The following is a 19,321-nucleotide window of genomic DNA, read 5'->3' on the forward strand; positions in this document are numbered from 1 at the left end:
GGTTTTCTTGTATAAGAGTCACCAATATGGAATTATGTTTTGCAGGATAATACAAGTATGATCCAGATCAAATTGCTTATCATCTCTGAGAAGGAAGAGGGGAAGGAGATAATTCAGATCTTATAATTTGGGAAAATGTATGTAGAAAATTATTACATATAATTGGGAAAATAACTATTTTTGAATAAAGTAAAAAAAAAGCCAAATCTAAACATTAAGAGATTTTTTTCTTTGGGGTATTAGGGTGTATAATCAGAGAATGCAAGAAGATCCTGATTCCCTCTTGCCTTAAAGTGGGGCTTTCCAAAGATATGAATCTGATCCATATGACCACAGAGATAAACTCTCCTATAGAGAAGGCGGTATCCTTAATGGGCTTATAAGTATTAAATTTATGGCTTAGCTCTTGAATGATTAAAAAATATTTTTACCTAGAAAGGTTAAATTGTAGGGACATGAACATTAAAACACATACACACATGCATGTACACACACACACACAGAATTCATCCAAACAATCACAAAAGAAAAATAATGCCTTAAAGCAAATTTAGAGTGATAGAAGCAACAGAAGACAGAGTAATGCAGAGTTTCATCCAAAGAAAACTGAGAGGGGAAATAGGAAGGTACCATCTTCCTGGGGTAAGAGGTGAGAGCAATAGAATCATCAGCTGGAGAAAAGGCCTAGTATAAGCACACCTGGAGAAACTCTCAGTGGAAAAAAACAAAAACAATCCTGGCACTCATAACACCAGGAGGAGCTATCAGTTAAGTACTGGAATTCAGCTAAATCCATTATACTTGGTGCCAAGGGGATTTCAAGGTCCTCCCTCCAGAGCAGAGATGAGCCTCAACATATAAGCAAGATCATGAAAAAATGCCCCCACATTGAGTAAAAGCAAGGCAAAAGCTTGGCCTTGGAAAGCTATTTCTGCAAAAGGGAAGACCAAAGTGCAAGCACAGAAGAAGACAGGTATGCTGGAATGAAAATGTGTGAAATCTCAAAGACAAATGTGAAAGGATGCCAGGTCCAAAATAAATTCCTGAAAGAGATCTAAAAGAGGATCAAAAAGTCAATGATAAGAGACTTAGAAAAAAATTAGAAAAGAAAATAATAGAAAAAGTTTAGTTCAGAGCAAAAACTCACTGAAGAAAAGATTCGTAAAAAATGGAGTACAAAGGCTCAAACAGGAAAATAATTCTAAAAACAGAAGTACAAAGCCTCAAAGAAAAAAATGGTATCCTAAAAATTAGAATTGAACAAATGGAAGCTGGTGACTCCATAAGGCAGTAGGAAACAATAAACAAATTCAAAAGAATGACAAAATTGAAGAAATTTTGAAATATCTTACTGGAAAGACAACTGACATGGAATCCCATTTAGTCAGATTCAAATCTAACTCTAGAATCATTAGACTGCCTCTAAGTCATGATAACAAAAGAGCCTGGACCCCATTTTGCACAAACTGCCCTGGTGTTCTTGAATAAGTGGGGAAAAGAGAAATGGAAAGAATCTACCAATAACCACTTGAAAGATATCTCAAATTTAATAACCCTAGGACTATTATAGTCAAATTCCAGAACTTCCATGCCAAGGAGATAATATTTAAAGCAACCAGAAAAACAAAAACAAAACAATTCAAATATTGTGGAGCCATAATCAGGATTATGCAGGATCTAGCAGCTTCTACATTACAGGATTGAAAGGTGTGGAATATGATATTCTGCGAGGCAAAAATTCTAAGACTACAACCAAGAATCATTTACCCAGTGAAACTGAGCATAAGACTAAATTTCAGGGGAAGAAATACACATTTAATGAAATAGGAGACATCTAGGCAATTCTGAAGAAATAGCTAGAGCTGAAAAGAAAAGATGATGATCAAATATGACACTCAAAGGAAGCATAAAAATTTTAAAAGGAAAAACTCAAGGGACTCAATAGGGTTAAATTAATTACATTTTTATAAGAGAAAGTGTTATGTAGAATGCATAAAATATCTAAGATACAAGACTTATTTAAGTTACTTAAGGCAGTCAAGAGAAACAATGTGATTAAACTGATTGAATGACTACATAAAGTGATAACAAAGATCTTAAGATATCTAAGATACATGAAGTGTCTAAGGCACATAAATTACTTAAGACCCTTAAGATATGCAAGATACTTAAAAACTTTATCACTATTAGGGCAGTGAATAGGAGCATACATTGACAGAGAGTAGGGAATAAGTTGACTTTAACAAGATGATATCCAAAAAACCCCCCAAAACCAAAAATAGAGCAGAGCAGAGCAAAATCAAGGGTCAAGAAAGAGGATTGCTTTGGGAAAAGAGAAGAGGAGAGAAACATGGGGTTAAAGGAACTCACATGAGGAAACACATAAGAATCAATATAGAGGAGGGGAAAATAGGAGGTTTTGGACAATGCTTAAACTTCACTCTCATTGGAATTGGTGCAAAATGGGAATAACATCTGCGTGCAGTTAGATATAGAAATCCATCTTACTCTATAAAGAAGTAAAAAGGGGAGGAGAAACAAGAAAAGGGGAAGTAGAAAAAAGGGGTGGTGAGCTTGGAGATGTGGTAGTCAGAAAAAAAAATATTTGTGAACAGGGAAAGGCTAAAAAAGAGAAGGATAAATAAGGGAAAAATAAGTTGGAGGGAAACATGCATGCAGTTAATAGTCATAATTATGAATGTGAATAGGATGAAAAAAGCCTAGATTTGATAGACCAATGAAGAGTAAAGTAAAGCAATTATTAGGAGTCATTTTTGTCCAACTATATGCTTATAAATCTGACAATTAATTGAAGTAAATATTTTAAAAATATAGATTGATGGGACTAACATAAGAAGAAATAGAATACTTAAACACTCTATCACAGAAAAAGAAATCAAATAAGCTATCAATGAATTCCCTAAGGAAAAAAATCTCTAGGGCCAGATGCATTCATAAGTGACTTAAAAATTTTTTTTAAAATATATTTTTTAAACCCTTACCTTCCATCTTGGAATCAATACTGATTCCAAGGCAGAAGAGTGGTAAAGGCTAGGCAATGGGGATCTTGCCCAGGGCCACACAGCTGGGAAGTGTCTGAGGCCAGATTTGAACCTAGGACCTCTCATCTCTAGGTCTGGCTCTTAATCCACTGAGCTACCCAGCTGCCCCCTCATAAGTGAATTCTACAAAACATTTAGAGAACAACCCAATATTATGTTAACTATTTGAAAAAATAGCTGAAGAAGGAGTTTTATCAAATTCCTTTTATGACACAAATATGGTGTTTATACCTAAACCAGGAAGATAAACAGAAAACTATAGACCAATCTCCTACTGGATATTGATGCAAAAAGTTTAAATAAAACACTAACAGAGATTACAGCAGTATATGACAAGGATCATAAATCATAAAAGTATAGTTTTTATACTAGCAATGTATGGATGGTTCAACATTAGGAAAACCATCAGTATAATTGACTATATCAATAACAAAACTAGAAATGCTAACTATAACAATATGAGAAGAAGAAAAAACTGAAGGAATTAGAGTAGGCAATGAGGAAATAAAGCTAACACTTTTCACAGATAATAAATATACTATGGTATATTTAGTGAACCAACTGAAAGACTTATTGAAATAATTAACAACTTTAGCAAAGTTGGAGATACAAAATAAACACACATAAATCATCAGCATTTCTCTATGCTATCAATAAAATACAAAACTAAGTGACAGAGAGAGAAATCTCTTATAAAATAGCCATAGACAATATAAAATACCTACATATCCAGCTGCCAAGACAAACCCAGGTACTATATGGTCACAACTACAAAATACTTTTTCATGTAAATAAAGTCAGATCTAAACAATTGGAGAAACATTGATAGCTCATGAATAGGCTGAACTAATATAATACAAATTACAATTCTACCTAAATTAATTGATATATTCAGTGCCATACCAATCAAACTACTCAAAGATTATTTCATAGAGCTAGAAAAAAAGAATAAAATTCATCTGGAAGAACAAAAAGCCAAGAATGTCAAGGAAATTAATGAAAAAAAAATATGAAGGAAGGTAGCTGAGCTGTACCAGACTTCAAACTGAATTATAAATCTGCAACCATCAAAACTAAGTTATTAAATAAATTAAAAGATGGATCAATGGGATGAAGTAAGCAACTAGCAATCTAATGTTTGACAAACACAGAGATCCAAACTTTTGGAATAAAATCTCACTAACAAAAATTGTTGGGAAAACTGGAATACAGCATGGCAGAAACTAGGTACATACCAACACCTCACACCATATAAAAAAGGAAAATCAAAATGGATATATAATTTAGAAATAAAAGGTGAAACCAAAAATAAATTAGGGGAACATAGAGTAGTTTACCTGTCAGATCAATAGATAAGGGAAGAATTTATGTCCAAATAAGATATAAATATAAATATAAAGAACATATAAAGAACATATAACTTTAACTCTAATAAATTAAAAGGGTTTGCACAATCAAAGCCAAAGCAACCAAGATTAGAAGAAAAAACATCAAACTGGGAAAATTTTTTATTACAAATCTCTGTGCAAGGCCTCATTTCTCAATTATATAGAGAAGTGAGTCAAATTTATAAGAATATAGAGAATTCCCTTATTGATACAAGGATTCAAAATTTCTCAGATGAAAAAATTAAAATTATTTTTAGTCATATGAAAAAATGGTATACATTACTATTAATTAGGGAAAAGCAAATTAAAATAACTGAGGTACTATCTCATACCTATCAGACTATTTAATATGACAAAAAATAGGAAAATGTTAAATGTTGGAGGGGATGTGGAGAGCAATTTGGACTCATGATGAAAAAGGCTATCCATTGCTATAGAAGGAACGGATGAAGTTTGAATCCATATTGAAGCATACCAAATTTGTAATTTTATTTCCTCCCTGAATTTTTCTCTAGTGTAAGTGCTATGTGTCTTCTTTTACAACATAACAAACATGAAAATATGTATTGTATAGTAATACATGTACTACCTATATATTACTTGCTATCTTTGGGAAGAGGGAAGGGAAAGAATGAGAATCTCAAAATGTCAGAAAATGATTATTGAAAATTGTATCTACATATAATCTGGAAAAAACCTAACAATATTTAAAAACACAGTCTCTGCCCTCATTGAGCTTACAATACAGTAGGGGAAGATAAAATATATAGAAGAGTGATGATCAGAGAAGAGAATTTTGTTCAGGGCAGGTAAAAAGTGGGGATGCGCTGGTACCTGTGAGACAAGCAAATAGTAAGATGGCTGAGGTGGATGGATGCATGTTGTTATTCTGAAACATAATCGGGTGGCAAGGGCCAGCAGCAGATATAATGGATAAAGTGGGCTAATTTGTACACACTTTTAATTCTCAAAAAGAAGTAGCCGGCTCTAGTTGAGAAAGAGAGGGTATCATAGTCAGTAGACTTGACTAATAAGCCTGTTTCTGACATATGGTAACTGAATGACCCTGGACAAGTCATCCAATTCCTTGCCCCAGGCAACTATCCATGACAGCAAATTGCAGTTGCCAATCAGCTTGCATTCAGAGGGAGCTTTCTTATGGACATTTCCTTACACTAATGAGATCACTTGTCCAGACCAATTTTTTAAAAAAATTAGTATTTATCAGTTGCAATGGGTGAATTGACCCCTTTGATTCTACTTATATGGTGTTGGGTAAGGGAGTTATGGGATAAAATGATGAATATGAATAGTAAAGCCTTATACTTTCTAATTTTTTGTAGCTTTTAATTTTATTTTCTTTCATACTTTCCCTTAGAGAATATTCAAAATACTTGACTAATTGGTTGAACTTTCAGATCATGAATGCCTAGTTCAGAGAAGAAAAAAATATTTTGAATAATCAAAATATCCCAGCCATTGGAGTTGGAAATCACACAAATTCAAGTTTCTTTTGAGGGTTCTGATATTCCTTGCTTTTAGTTGGCTGTTATAATTACTCCCCTTTTCCTGCATATTGATAGAACTCTTATGGAAAACAATGACTTTAATTGGTTCTTGGCAAGATATTATAATTATTTGGCTAAAGTCATAATTGATGCATGATGGGAATTTTGTGGCTCTGTATCACTTATTATATGTCTCTTTTTTTCCCCACTGTTTTTAGTGGCAGAACCTCATAGATTCAGAGCAGACTGAAAGTTATCCAGGAATTCATTAGGTAATTGTTTTTCTTGTAGTATATATGTTCAATGTTATTTCCTCTCATGTAGGAATTTTGTCCCATTTTCCTTAAAAAGTACCTGCTGAAAGAGATTTGGTCTATGAAATGATTATGCTTATCTATACTCTTTTACACAAATGCCCTAGGGCTATCTCAATTAATTAACTATGTAGGACTCCATCTTATCCTGGTCACTATGAGTCTTACACTCTTTTCAAATGCTGGTGAGAAATGACATTAATTCTATAGCCTTGTGGGCAGAATGAATTCCCATTCCATTAAAATCACACAAACTGGTAATTTCTAAAATAAATGCCCCAAACTAGTGATAATGAACATAGTTAAATAAAATGGAAGATGAGGAGGAAATATGATAAAAGGATAAAAAGGAAATGAATATGAAGGGATGGAAGGAGAAGGAAAAAGGAAAGGCAGAATTTAGAGAACCACACAAGAGCAGGAGGGTGGCAGCAATTAAAAAAACACTATGCTTATGGTCATAGACCTTTGGCTTACACTTAATCCAGAAGAATATATTTTAGTTAGAGTATTGGAAAAGGATTTCAAATATTTTTGGAAATGTTATTTTTCAGAAGGAGTGAGGCCTGATTGGATAATCATTGAGGAAACATTTATTGAGAACTATTTGTGAGATACTGGGTCTACAAAAACAAATCAAAATAAAACCAAAAAGCCTCTGCCCTCATGGTGCTCATAGTCTATTGGGTCTTTTTTCCCCCCAAGATATTTCCTGACCCAAGCCACTAATCATCTATATCTCAATTTGCTTATAAGATATTCTTCCTCTTCCTTTTATCTTTCTCCTAGAAATACTGATGTTAGAGCTGGGAGGAAATTGAGAGATCATTAAGCCCACCTGCCTCATTTTGCAGATGAAGAACTGAGGCCTTGAGAGATTATGTTATATATGTAAATGACACCCTTAGCAGATGTGTAGTAAGCTCTTAATAAATATATGTGATTGATTGATTGTTCAAAGTCACACAAGTAATAATGATAGAGCTAGAATTAGAGTCTGGGTTCTTCATCTCCAAATTCAGTATATGAAGGCAAATCCAAGTCTTCAAAATACTCCAATTTCCATGAAAGACGGAGGGAGTAGTGTGGGGAAGGAGATGCCATAAATAACACAGCATCCTTCTTAAAGGCAGACACATGATTTTTAAAAATGTAAATGACTTTAAAGTCTTTATGCCAAAACCCTTTCTGCAACTAAAGCTAAGGGAAGCCAAACCTCTTAACAGGAAAACAAAGTCTAGCAAAATTTCTGGCCTGCTCAGACAATCGATGTCCAAATGATTAAATTCCAGACTTAGGTACTTGGTGGTATAGACAATACACTGGTAAAGGAAAATCAAAACTTCTATGTGGAGCCAGATTTTCTTTTTTTTGTAGACACTGGATGTTAGCCAACAAGGAAAGCTGCATTAATTCTTTCAGGCCACTAGGGTGCAATAGAGTAAATTATTGCTTTGGTGTATTGTAGGATTAAATTAAAATCCTGTAAAAATCTTCCTTTTACAGAATGGAGTGGAAATGAGGTTTTTATTCTGAAAACAGAACAAAACAAAACAATTCAAACATTATACAAAGGGAAAATTGGCCAATTACCCCAAGAATTTTATTTTTAAATGATTGTATTTGAATAATTATAGTAGAAAAGGCATTAGTTATTTGCCTTTCTCCTTAAAGATAATAAAGACTCCATGGCATTTTTTCTCTGCCATTTTTATTTAATGAAAAAGGTTCTTATTAGAAGGCTGTTATAAGGGGCAGTTGGATGACTTTTTTGGATAGAGGACTAGACCTGAAGTCAAATCTGGCATCAGACACTTCCCCGCTGTGTGAGCCTTAGCAAGTCACTTAACCCCCATTGCCTAACCCTTACTGCTTTTTTACCTGGGAATCAGTGCTTAGTATTGATTCTATGATATAAGGTAAGGGTTTTTAAAAAGGGGTATTACATAAACTGGCCTTTTATTTTAGTTTCTTTTTTATTTTATAGATGGAAAAATAGTCCCAACAAGACAGTGGTATGACTGGCTTCAAACCTGGCCTCCTTACTTCGACTCCGACAGTAAGATGTGATGCTCACATATAACATACTCCATATAATGTGTAGGATCAGAAACTGGTGATATTTTATGTCAATAACACCAAGCATTGTCTTTTATTCTTGCTTGAAAATGTCTCTGGAATAAACATTTCAATGGGGACCAATGACATCATAGAGGGATACAAATTAGATTTAAGGGAGGTAGAATTGCTTGAAGTCATCAATTTCACTCTCTCTTCCAATGACCTTGATGGTCATTGTAATGAATGGTGAGTAGGGAATACACACACACAAACCCTTATCTTCTGCCTTAGAACTGATTCTAAGTAACCATTTTAAGACAGAAGAGAGGTAAGGGCTAGGCAATGTGGTTAAGTGACCTGCCCAGGGTCACATAGCTAGGATGTGTATGAGGTCAGATTAAATCCAGGACCTCCTATCTCTAGTCCTAGATCTCTATCCACTGAGCTTTCTAGCTGCATTCACATTCTCAAACAAGGCCAATGTATTGATATGCTTTGCTCAACAATATTTATTTGTTATAATCCTGAGTTCTATGGGTAGGATAGGGTTTGGGGAGTCTTTGGAAAGAAAAGATGTCATACAAAAGAAAATAACATCAATAAATCCCCAATAATTAAAAAAATAAAAATAGGCTGAATGATTCATAAAATTATAGAGTTTTAGAAGAATCCTCTGAAATAATCTATTCTAATACATTCCTTCTCCCCTCTCTTTACAGATGAAGAATTTAAGCATTTATGTATCATGTCAGTTACCTAATTTTATGTAGCATGTCATATGAGGTGTCAGGCACTTTACAATATTATTTCATTTGATCTTCACAACAAGCCTTTGAAGTAGATGCTATTATTATCCTAATTTTTACTGTTGTGGAAACTGAGGCAAATAGAGGTTAAATGACTTGCCCAGAGTCACACTGCTAGTAAGGGTCTGAGGCTATATCTGAATTTAAGTTTTCCTGACTCCATGTATAGTCTTCTTTTCACTGTGTCATTTTGCTGCCTTTTTGTTTTAAACCCTTATCTTCTGTCTTAAAATCCATACAAATATTGGTTCTAAGGTAGAAGAGTGGTAAAGGCTAGGTAACTGGGGTTAAGTGACTTCCTCAGGGTCACACAGCTAGCAAGTGTCTGAAGCTGGATTTGAATCCAGGACCTCTTCTATCTAGGCCTGAGTCTCTATCCACTGAACCACCTCACTGCTCCCACCTTCTAGGAAATATCCTGATTATTCCAGCACATTTAGTATTGTTTAAGTTCCCTAAGCTCTTCTATTATTTTTTTAAAAGTGTTGTCTTTTTTTTTTAAAGAACAAAAACAAAAAGTCTTTTTCCAGTATTTAAAGAATTTTTAGAGGAGGGTAGTGACTTCAACAGGAAGCTCAGCCAAGTTCTGCATCTGGCCCACACACACTATTTCAAGTCTAGAGTGATTGACCCAGACATATCAGAGCCACATGTTGGAAAATTAAACTAAGATCCCCTTATCAAAGAAGCAGGATCAGCTTTTGTATGCCACAAAAATCTTAATTTTGTACAGTAGTGTGATCTTGACTACAGAACGAAGCTTGTGTGACTAGAGACTTTGATTTGTATAAAAACAATAATTATCATAATTTGTATTTGTATAATTATTTGAATAATAAAAAATTTTATTATACAAATTAAAGATTCTAATCTCCCAGGCATCCTTCTGTAGGTAAGACCACAGTACTATGCACAATTAAGGTTCTGTGATGTGTTAAAGGTATAATGAGGTAAAATGAGCTGGAGCAGGAAATGGAAACCACTCCAGTATCTTTGCTAAGAAAACCCCAAATAGGATCAGGAAGAATCAGCCACAAATAAGCAAAAACAACAGAAAAGATATAATAATTATAATAATATCCACTATTATAATAATAATAATTCTTATTGCTATTAGGTCTGGGATGAGAAGTACTAAGGCTTCAGAAAGCATCTTTCCCAAGAGACTCAAGGACATTAGAGCTAGGCCATTTAATGCCAGCAATAGTGAATTCTCTGGGTCACAACTTCTGAGGTTTTGCTTGTGCATTGAGTACTTATTTGCATGTGGGGTTTAGACTGCATCATGAACTGAAATGGGTATGTCAGTTTCATTTCAACTTCTTTTAAAAATATTTATATGGCCACTCTAGGATTAAGGGAACAAAATTGTTTGTCTATTTCACATCTATAATTAACTTCTGAGAAATGGTCTGGCTTGGGATCATAGATTTAGGGCCAGAATGGACCTGAGAGGATACTTCATTTTAGAGAATTTAAATAGAGAAATTAATTTGCGTAGGGTCATATTGCTAGTAGATAGCTAGTTGGCACAGTAAGTAGAAATATGGGCCTGGAGTGAGGAAGGTTGATTGGAATTCAAATCCATCTTCATATCCTTACTATCTTACAGATCTTGGGCAAGTCACTCACTTAATTTCTATTTACCCTAATTTCCTCTACTGTAAAATAGGGATAATAGTAGTACCTGTTATGTAAGGCTGTTGTGAACATCAAATGTGATAATATTTGTAAAGAAATCAGCACAGTGTCTGGAATATTATAGGAATCATAGAAATGCTTATTCCCCTTTCTCTGTGAATGTGTGTGTGTGTGTGTGTGTGTGTGTGTGTGTATGAACATGTATTTGTACTTAGGTCTGCTAGAGATCTTGTGTTTTATTTATTATGGCATATTGTTCAATACCCTACTGGCCATGGACTCAGAAAGGGCTGGATTCAAATTTTGCCTTTGCCATTTACTACTTGGACAACTAAAAGCAAATAACTTTTATAACTTCAGACAACTTTCAGGAGAGTTAGTCTGAGTTTTAAAATTTAGTTATTTCCATCAAACTTAATGACCTTTGCCTATGTTATATTATTTTTCTTCCCAATGACATCCCAAGTCACATTGGAGGTTTTCTTGGCAAAGATACTAGAGCCATTTGCCATTTCATTCTCCAGATCATTTTTTTGCACATGAAGAAACCGAGGCAAACAGGATTAACAGACTAGTGGAGGGTCACAGAATTTGATTTAAATATAATTCATTTCTATAAAATCCCATCTATTTTTTCCCAAACTACCTGTGTTCCAAACTACCTGAGTCTGTGACTCAGAAAAATTAAGAATTTCAGTCTAAAACTTAACTATTAAGTTAGAGATAGTTGATGTGTAAGGTAAATATTTAAGGGTCCTCCATTCCAGATTTGATCCTGAGTGCTCTAGGGACTCAATGTAGGAACCAGAGTCACATGTCTGATGCCCTGATGTTGTATCCCAGCTCAGCCAACATCAGCATCCCGACTTTAGTATCTGTGTTGCTATGGAAAGAGGATATGGCTTTTTGAAAAGCTAGTGTAGGAAGCAGAGGACCTTTTTCTTTCACCAGATAGTCTCTGAATTAACTCTGTCTCTGGGCTTGCTCTTATTTCACCTAGCCATCTCTGACAAGTGGGGGGCTCAGAGTGCCAGCTGTAAGGGAGGAACAGATTTTTACTGAAAGTTAGAAAGGCTGAAATCTATTTCTCTCTTTCTATTTACTAATAAATGCTTATAAATCTGGTAATAAATCTTTAGATTAATTTTTTATAACAATATGGTGACCACAAAGGGATGACATGCCTTCTATTTTTTCTTTTCTTTTCTTTTCTTCTCTTCCTTTCCTCTTCCCCTCATTTTTTTTCACAAAATTAACTTGCTAAAAATAGATTTTTTTTACTTCCAAGATCCTGAGACATGACAGCAGTCATGCTAAGGATTGACTTGTTGAGATCTCAATCTTGTGTTCTTTTAAATTAGATTGTTAGAATATGGGGAAGTAGAAAGCTTTTTAGAGTAAGGGATCAGTGTTATTTGAGTGGAGAAAGGATGACTTTCCTTTTTAGTTCCATTTTTTCACTTAAAATTAGTCAGTGCTTAGGGTGCTTTGTGGAGACCACATGGTAGCTTGAGAAAATTTAAGGTAGATTTTTAAAATAAGACCTTTTCAGGAACAAATTTAAAGTTGAGTAAGATCAGAAAATCCATTTTTTTTTGTTTTTTCCCTTCTAGAAATTTTAAAGTTTAGACAACAGAAAATGCTTCATAGATCCTGAAAATAATTCCTTAAAGGATCCCCAAAGAAAGTTTGTGTAGAGTTTTAATTTCATGGGAAGATGAGGGTATTAGCAAAGAGCTATGAATTATGAGGAAGGAAGGAATTTAATTCTGTAAAACTTGGTCAAAATGTGTTTTCTCATGGCTTAGATATGGTTCATTAGACTATAAGGAATTAAAGTAATTAAAGATGGCTATAGGAACAGATAATTCCAAGGAATTTTATTACTGGTTTGTTTGAGTTTTTTTCTGGACAACTCTACGAGGCTAATCTCTACACCTTCTTGTTCCCCCAAACTTTCTGTTGAACCTCCTTCACCTTTTGTTTCCCTTCACCCAAAGCCCTGCTTTATGTCCTTCCAAAGGAGAGCTGGCAATCAAAATGATGTTACAATGTTCCATTTTTCTCCATCTCCTCCCCCATCCCTGATGATATCCTTCCTTCTGCCTCTGCCTCCATTGATCTTGGAGTCTGAACCTGGTCTCTTCCCCCTCCTTCCATTTCCCCTCCTCTTCTTCCTTCTCCAGTTCCTTCTCTCTATCCTTTCCTTCCTCCTTTGGCTCCTCCTCCTTCTGATCTTTCTTTTCCTCCTGTCCCTTCCCTTTCTCATCCTCTTCCTCCTTCCCCTCTGCTTTCTTTTTTTTTTCTTCTCCTCCCCCTCCCCCTCTGTACTTCTTTTCCCCTCCCCCCTCTCCTTCCTTCTGCTCCACTCCTTTTGCTTTCTGTTCTTCCTCCTCCTCCCACCTCCTAATCCACATTTCTTATGTTCTGTCTTTATCCAAACTTCAGACTTCCTAGTAAGTACCAATGTAGCCCCAAATAAAGGCTTATTTCCTCTGAGAGAAATTCTCACACATGGGTATAGAGTAAATTTAGTAACAATAGGAAATCATGTACCTTTTAGCTGCAGTGATATTCATAGATAGGTGGAATGTATTCCTTCCTTTGATGTTGAACCCTTGCTTGTAATCAAGCAGTTTGAAAATATTTTTAGGACTTATAACACAAGTTGGGTTGATGTAATGATCTCATGCATGTCTTACTTACTGAATGAGATAGACCTTCCTTGCTGCTACTAATAATTCTCAAGATGAAAATGCAAAAAAAAAATGGCCTTTAAAGCACTCAAAATGGGACATGAACATAGCTGAAGGCTATATACAATTATGTGAAGACAGAAGTCTTGTTCCTCAAGACCAGAGTACTGAGCAAAATTTGAATATATAGTAAAAAAAGATGAACATTTTTATGATAGAATTGTAGAATTAGGAGCTAGATACCTTTGGCTTGATTCCTCAAAACAGATGGATTCTCAGATTATTAGAAACCATTTTGTAAATCACTCTTCCCCCTAATTAGAGAATATTTTCATAAGAAATATCCAGAGCATGGATATAAAGCAATGAAGAGAACAACACTATATGTTTTTGAGGGCTGTGAGAGGGTAGAAAAGGAAAGAGTGGGAAATGAAGATTTGGACAGGAAAAGACAGGACAAGGGAAAAGGGGCAGTTATGTTAGCCCCTATCTTATCAAATGTAATTGAGGAAATCATGGCACTCTAATAATTCTCCTAACCCCTTTTCCTTCCTCCCTTTCCCATAAAAATAAACCTAATTTTTTTTATGTTTCCTTCTTGTTCATTTCTCTACCAAATCCCACTATTACAGTTTGGCAGAGCCAGCTAGGTTTATTGTATGTATAGTATATGTATAGTATTTCTTAAGTTTAGTAAAGTAGCCATAGGGAGTTCAATTTGAACCAACATTCTAAATCCTCTATGAGCTACTAGGAGCTCAGAGGGAAAGTCAAATAGAATTCTGAGGGCCTGACTTGCTCAAGGGGGATTAGTTTGACTGTATCACATACTCCCAGCAGTCATCTTGGAGTGGCCATCTTAGAAAAACTGTTTTTTTTTTAATTTGAAAAAGAATAGTAATATCTTATTTGTTGTATGTATAAAGAACATTGTATCAATATTATTTTAAATTCTACTGTACCTATGGATGCTAACATGTCATCAGGCATGTTAAATACTATGTTAATTTTGTTATGTGAATATATAATGTGTATTACTTATTTTGTATTTGTATCTTTCCCTAATTATTGTCATTACATAGTTCAAATGGACTGTACGAAGCCTGTAATAGATATTAAGTTATGTGATGTAATGGCCTATGTTCCCCTTACTGTTATCTGTGGGTACGTTGTATACAAGTCTTGTGCCTCTTTGTGCATTTGTGGAAATTGGCTAAAAGATGTAGTAGCTTGGTGTAAAAGGGATTCTGACTTGAAAATTATCGTCATGCACATGAAACAACAAATGGATACACTGTAACACTTTATGAATAACATTAATATGAACCTAGGATGTGGAAATGATAACAACAATATAAACAATAAGGGAAAAAGGTTAAATAGGTTGGAGTAAGAAGAAGCAGCAGGAATAGTGAATTTATGTCCCTAAGAGATTTGCCAGTGGTTACAAAGAATGGGGTGCATAAGATTAGAAATCACAAAATATTTTCCCCAGAGGACCTTGAATTCATTAAAAGGAGAACCCCAAATTTTAGTGACAAGCCAAATAAAGTGATTAAGGAAACGTGTAGGGCAATTGAATTATATGATCCTGATTGTAATGATTTTGCTCTTTTAATGAAAGAGGTCCTAACTAAGAGAGAGAGAAATAAGTTTATAGAAGAGACAAGATCAGATCCGTTGTTACAATCATGGCCAGAGAGCTTGAAATGCAGACAACGGGGTATATGATATGCTAATTGAAGCGAGAGATGCAATCCTAGATGTTATGGGGAGATATACAAAAAGGCCCAATGCTTGGTCAGAATTTGAGGTCATAAAGCAAAAGGTATCTGAAGCACCTGTGGTTTTCCTGGAAAGAATAACCGAGGCAGCTGAACCTCTATTGGGGATGGATGCACTTGAAGAAGGTACCATTGCCCACATCAAATGTGTCTTTGTGAAGAATGCAGTTCCAAAGGTTAGACAATTCTTTAAGTCAAATTACCCAGATTGGGAAGAGCTTGATCTGTAGAATTGAGGAGAAAGGCTACTTATTTGACAAATGTTCCAGAAGAAAAAGCTGATGATAGGGATTTCATTGTTGAGGATTTGAAAAGAAAATTAAGGGAAGCTGAAATGAAAGCTAAGGAAAGTAAAATTAAGGAAGTAAAGGCTGTGGCTGCTTTGAGATCTGTGCAGCAAAAGTATAATAAAAACTATAAGCCTAGTGAGAGGAGATCAGGCCCTATGCACTGTTTCCTTTGTGATCAGGTTGGTGTGTAAAGGAAGTTTATCCCCTCCCCCTCCTGAGGAGCTTTACATGTCTATCAAACATTCCTGACATACCACAGCTGCTCTAGGGTTATGTCTGTGTAAGTTCAGTATTTTGATAAAAGTCAAGGTTGGGGGCTGCAAGGAGGAGAACTGGGAGAATTGAAAGGTAGAGCCAAGAAGAGACAGAGCAGGCAGATGAGGGAAGAAATGAGGAAGGGAGATGCAGGCTAGGCACCATGTGGTCAGGTTACTTAGAGGAGTAGTTGTCTACCATTTCCAATAAACTTTATGACTATATAACTGGGTAGAAATATTATTTTTAATTATTACATCAGACATCTGTATTGAGACTGCAGGTTCAGAAATCAAGTCAGAAGGCAACTAAATAGAAATAATGGTTTTAATAGACAATACAATAATTGGAGTAATAATTATAATAATAACAACAGATGGAATAACAATAATAATAATAATCAAAGCAGATATGTTAATCAGTGCCAAAATGCATGTTGCTGGACCAAAATACAACCAGGTACTCCAATAACAGTGAGAACCAAGGAAGGACCAGTTCCTTGTGTTCATCAATACCCTTTGAGTAAAGAAGTTATAGAAGGGATAAGAACTATCACTGAATTCCTAATTCAACAAGGGATCATAATACTCAGAATACAAGATGCCCATGCTTCCAATAAAAAAGCAAAAACTAGATCAAGATGTCATAATTGTCTACAGATTCATACAAGATTTGAGAGCTGTAAATGATCATGTAATAAAGACACATTCTATAGTACCAAGCCCAGCTGCTATAATCTCATCCATTCCAAGTCAAGCAAGATATTTAATCATGGTAGTTTTGTGTTCAGTGTTTTTCTCGATTCCAATTCATGAGAATTCTCAAAAGATTTTTGCTTTCACAAGGGACCTGGACTTGTCTTCCACAAGGTTTCTGTGATTCTCCAAGTCAATTCTCCCAAATTTTGAACAGAGACCTTAAAACGATAACATTCAAAGAGAGTAAAATAGTACATTTGTAGATGATAGTCTCCTAGCATCTCTATCTGCTAAAGAATGTTTCAGACATAGAAAGAGTCTTTTGATTGAATTATATAAATGTGGATATAAAATTTATAAGATAAAACTTCAGTGGGTATTACCTCACATTGAGTATCTTGGTTTTGTGTTGTCAGAGGGTTCCAGAAGTATCACTAAGAAAAGAATAGCTGATATACAGAAACTGAGTGCACCTAAGACCAAGAAGCAACTCAGAGCTGTTTCTTGGAACAAGTAGTTTCTGAAGACAATGGATACCTGGGGTATAGTGAAATTACTAAATGTTTAACAGATCCAACCAGGAATACAGAACCAGAACCTCTGAAACTGTTAAGGTGAAAATCACCTTTAAAGGTTGTTATAATATTAATTTATGGTCACCAAGGAATTTACTTATGAAATTCCTAAAATGAAACACTCAAGTCAGAATGGAGTTTATGGTGGTTTAATCACAATGGGAGTAAGAAAAAGGGAGAGGGAGAGGAGAGAGGAGAAAAGGGAAAGGGGTTAACTCAACCTCTGGCCAAGCCAGAGGGAGATTAGAGGGAGATTAGGCCCAAAGGGCCAAGGTAGAGAAAAAAATCAGTCCTTGACTCACTTGACCAATTTGAAGGGAAGCTGTCTGTGGGCCTCCTCCCTCCTCAAGCTCCTAGCATGAACTCCCACCTAGCTCTCTCCACAGGAAGTGAGTGAATTCCAGAGGATGTTCCCTACCTCACTTCCTGTGCCTCACAAGTGCCAATTGTGGCTCAAGCTTGGCTTAGGACAGCCCAGGTGGGCAGTTAGTTAATTCTGATTTGTCATGGACTAGCACATGCTTGTGTGGTGTGAGTGTGCACAATTTTGGGTGCTAGACCAAGCAAGATGGAGATTTTAAAATTCACAATCCCCCCTGATGATGATTGGGGGACTAGTCTCCCTAATTGATCACTAAACATAAGCATACTGTACCCCGAAAAATTCTAACTGCATGTGTATACAAAATTTTTCCCTCCAAGAGGAAAACTACAATAGTTGTAGATTAGGGGAAACAGAGGAGAGAGAAAGACAGCAAACCAATGTTTTGCTGGGTGCATTGACAAAAACCAGTTAGGGGGCAGTCCCCTTTGGCATAAGAGTGTACATTCAAAATAAATTCAATCAACTGCACCCCAAAGTTCATTCTGGATCTTCCTGTAGTGAAAAGGTTTGGATATCTTTCTGCAAACAGTTCATTCTCTGGATTCAGTTAGTTAGCAAGCTTCTTCTCTGAAGATCTATCTCAAACAAAATTTAAATCTTGGATTTTATGAAGTACAAAACTAAAACCTGAACATCTGCAAACATTAAGTAAGCTTAAGGAAGTGATTTTTTTTTTATTTTAAACCCTTACCTTCCGTCTTGGAGTCAATACTGTGTATTGGCCCCAAGGCAGAAGAGTGGTAAGGGCTAGGCAATGGGGGTCAAGTGACTTGCCCAGGGTCACACAGCGGGGAAGTGGCTGAAGCCAGATTTGAACCTAGGACCTCCCGTCTCTAGGACTGGTTCTCAATCCACTGTGCTACCCAGCTGCCCCCAAGGAAGTGATTTTTATCTGCTCTTGGAATCCCAGACTATACTAAACCTTTTCAATTATTTGTGAATGAGACAAAAGGAATTGCATCTGGTGTACTGACACAGACTTTAGGATAAAGTTACCATCCAATTGGATACTGTAGTTGTCAGCTAGATCCAATTGTTGCAGGTACAATTCCTTGTTTAAGGAATGTAGCTGTTGCAGCTGTGTTAGTTCAGAAGTCTTCAGATTTAGTTTTAGGATGTACATTGATGGTATTTTATTCACATCAAATAGAAGCACTAATGAGGATATTTTGTACTCAAGCTTATTCCAACCAACGAATATCTAAGTATGAAATTATACTTCTAGGTAGTGAAAACATCGAGTTGAAAAGGTGTAGTGTATTAAATCTGGCAACACTTCTTCTAGATTGGCCAAAGAATGGTGAACCATTATATGAATGTGTAGAAGTAGTAGATCTAGTGGATATGCCAAGCATGGATTTAAAAGACACTCCAATCAAAAATCCAGATTTGGTTTTATTCATAGATGGTTCTTCATATTTATATAATGGAATTAAATGTATAGGTGCTACAGTTGTCATAGAATTTGAGACACTGTGGTATGGATAATGTTACCTAGTAACATTAGTGCTCAATGTGCAGAATTGGTTGCTTTAAAGCAAGCATGTCTTCTGGCTGATGGTAAAAGGGCAAATGTGTATACAGACTCCCGTTATGCTTTTTCAGTGTGTCATGCTACAGGAAAGATCTGGAAACAATGAGGTTTTACTACTGCTTCGAGAAAACCAATTGCTCATGCAGAAGTAATAAATGAGTTGTTGGATGCTATCCAGACGCCAGAACAGCTAGTGGTAATCCATTGTAGAAGTCATACTTATGGCAGAGATTCAATTACTAAAGAAAATCATAGAGCTGATATAACTGTGAAATTTGCAGCCAAAAATGCTCCAGTGTATGTCAGGTACTTACCAACTATAAA

The 19,321-nt window shown here is 35.5% G+C and overlaps 1 long non-coding RNA gene across 1 annotated transcript in view; it reads right to left on the reverse strand.

Annotated features, from left to right (window-relative positions):
• LOC130455612 (uncharacterized) overlaps nt 1–18,146 on the reverse strand; it is a 36,821-nt gene extending 18,675 nt beyond the window's left edge. Inside the window, exon 1 of the long non-coding RNA XR_008913671.1 lies at nt 17,381–18,146. This is a non-coding gene — a long non-coding RNA (uncharacterized LOC130455612). The remainder of the gene's footprint in view (nt 1–17,380) is intronic.
• Between the last annotated feature and the right edge of the window lie 1,175 nt (nt 18,147–19,321).

The sequence above is a fragment of the Monodelphis domestica genome, chromosome 7, assembly GCF_027887165.1.
Source record: "Monodelphis domestica isolate mMonDom1 chromosome 7, mMonDom1.pri, whole genome shotgun sequence".
NCBI classification, from domain to species: Eukaryota; Metazoa; Chordata; class Mammalia; order Didelphimorphia; family Didelphidae; genus Monodelphis; species Monodelphis domestica.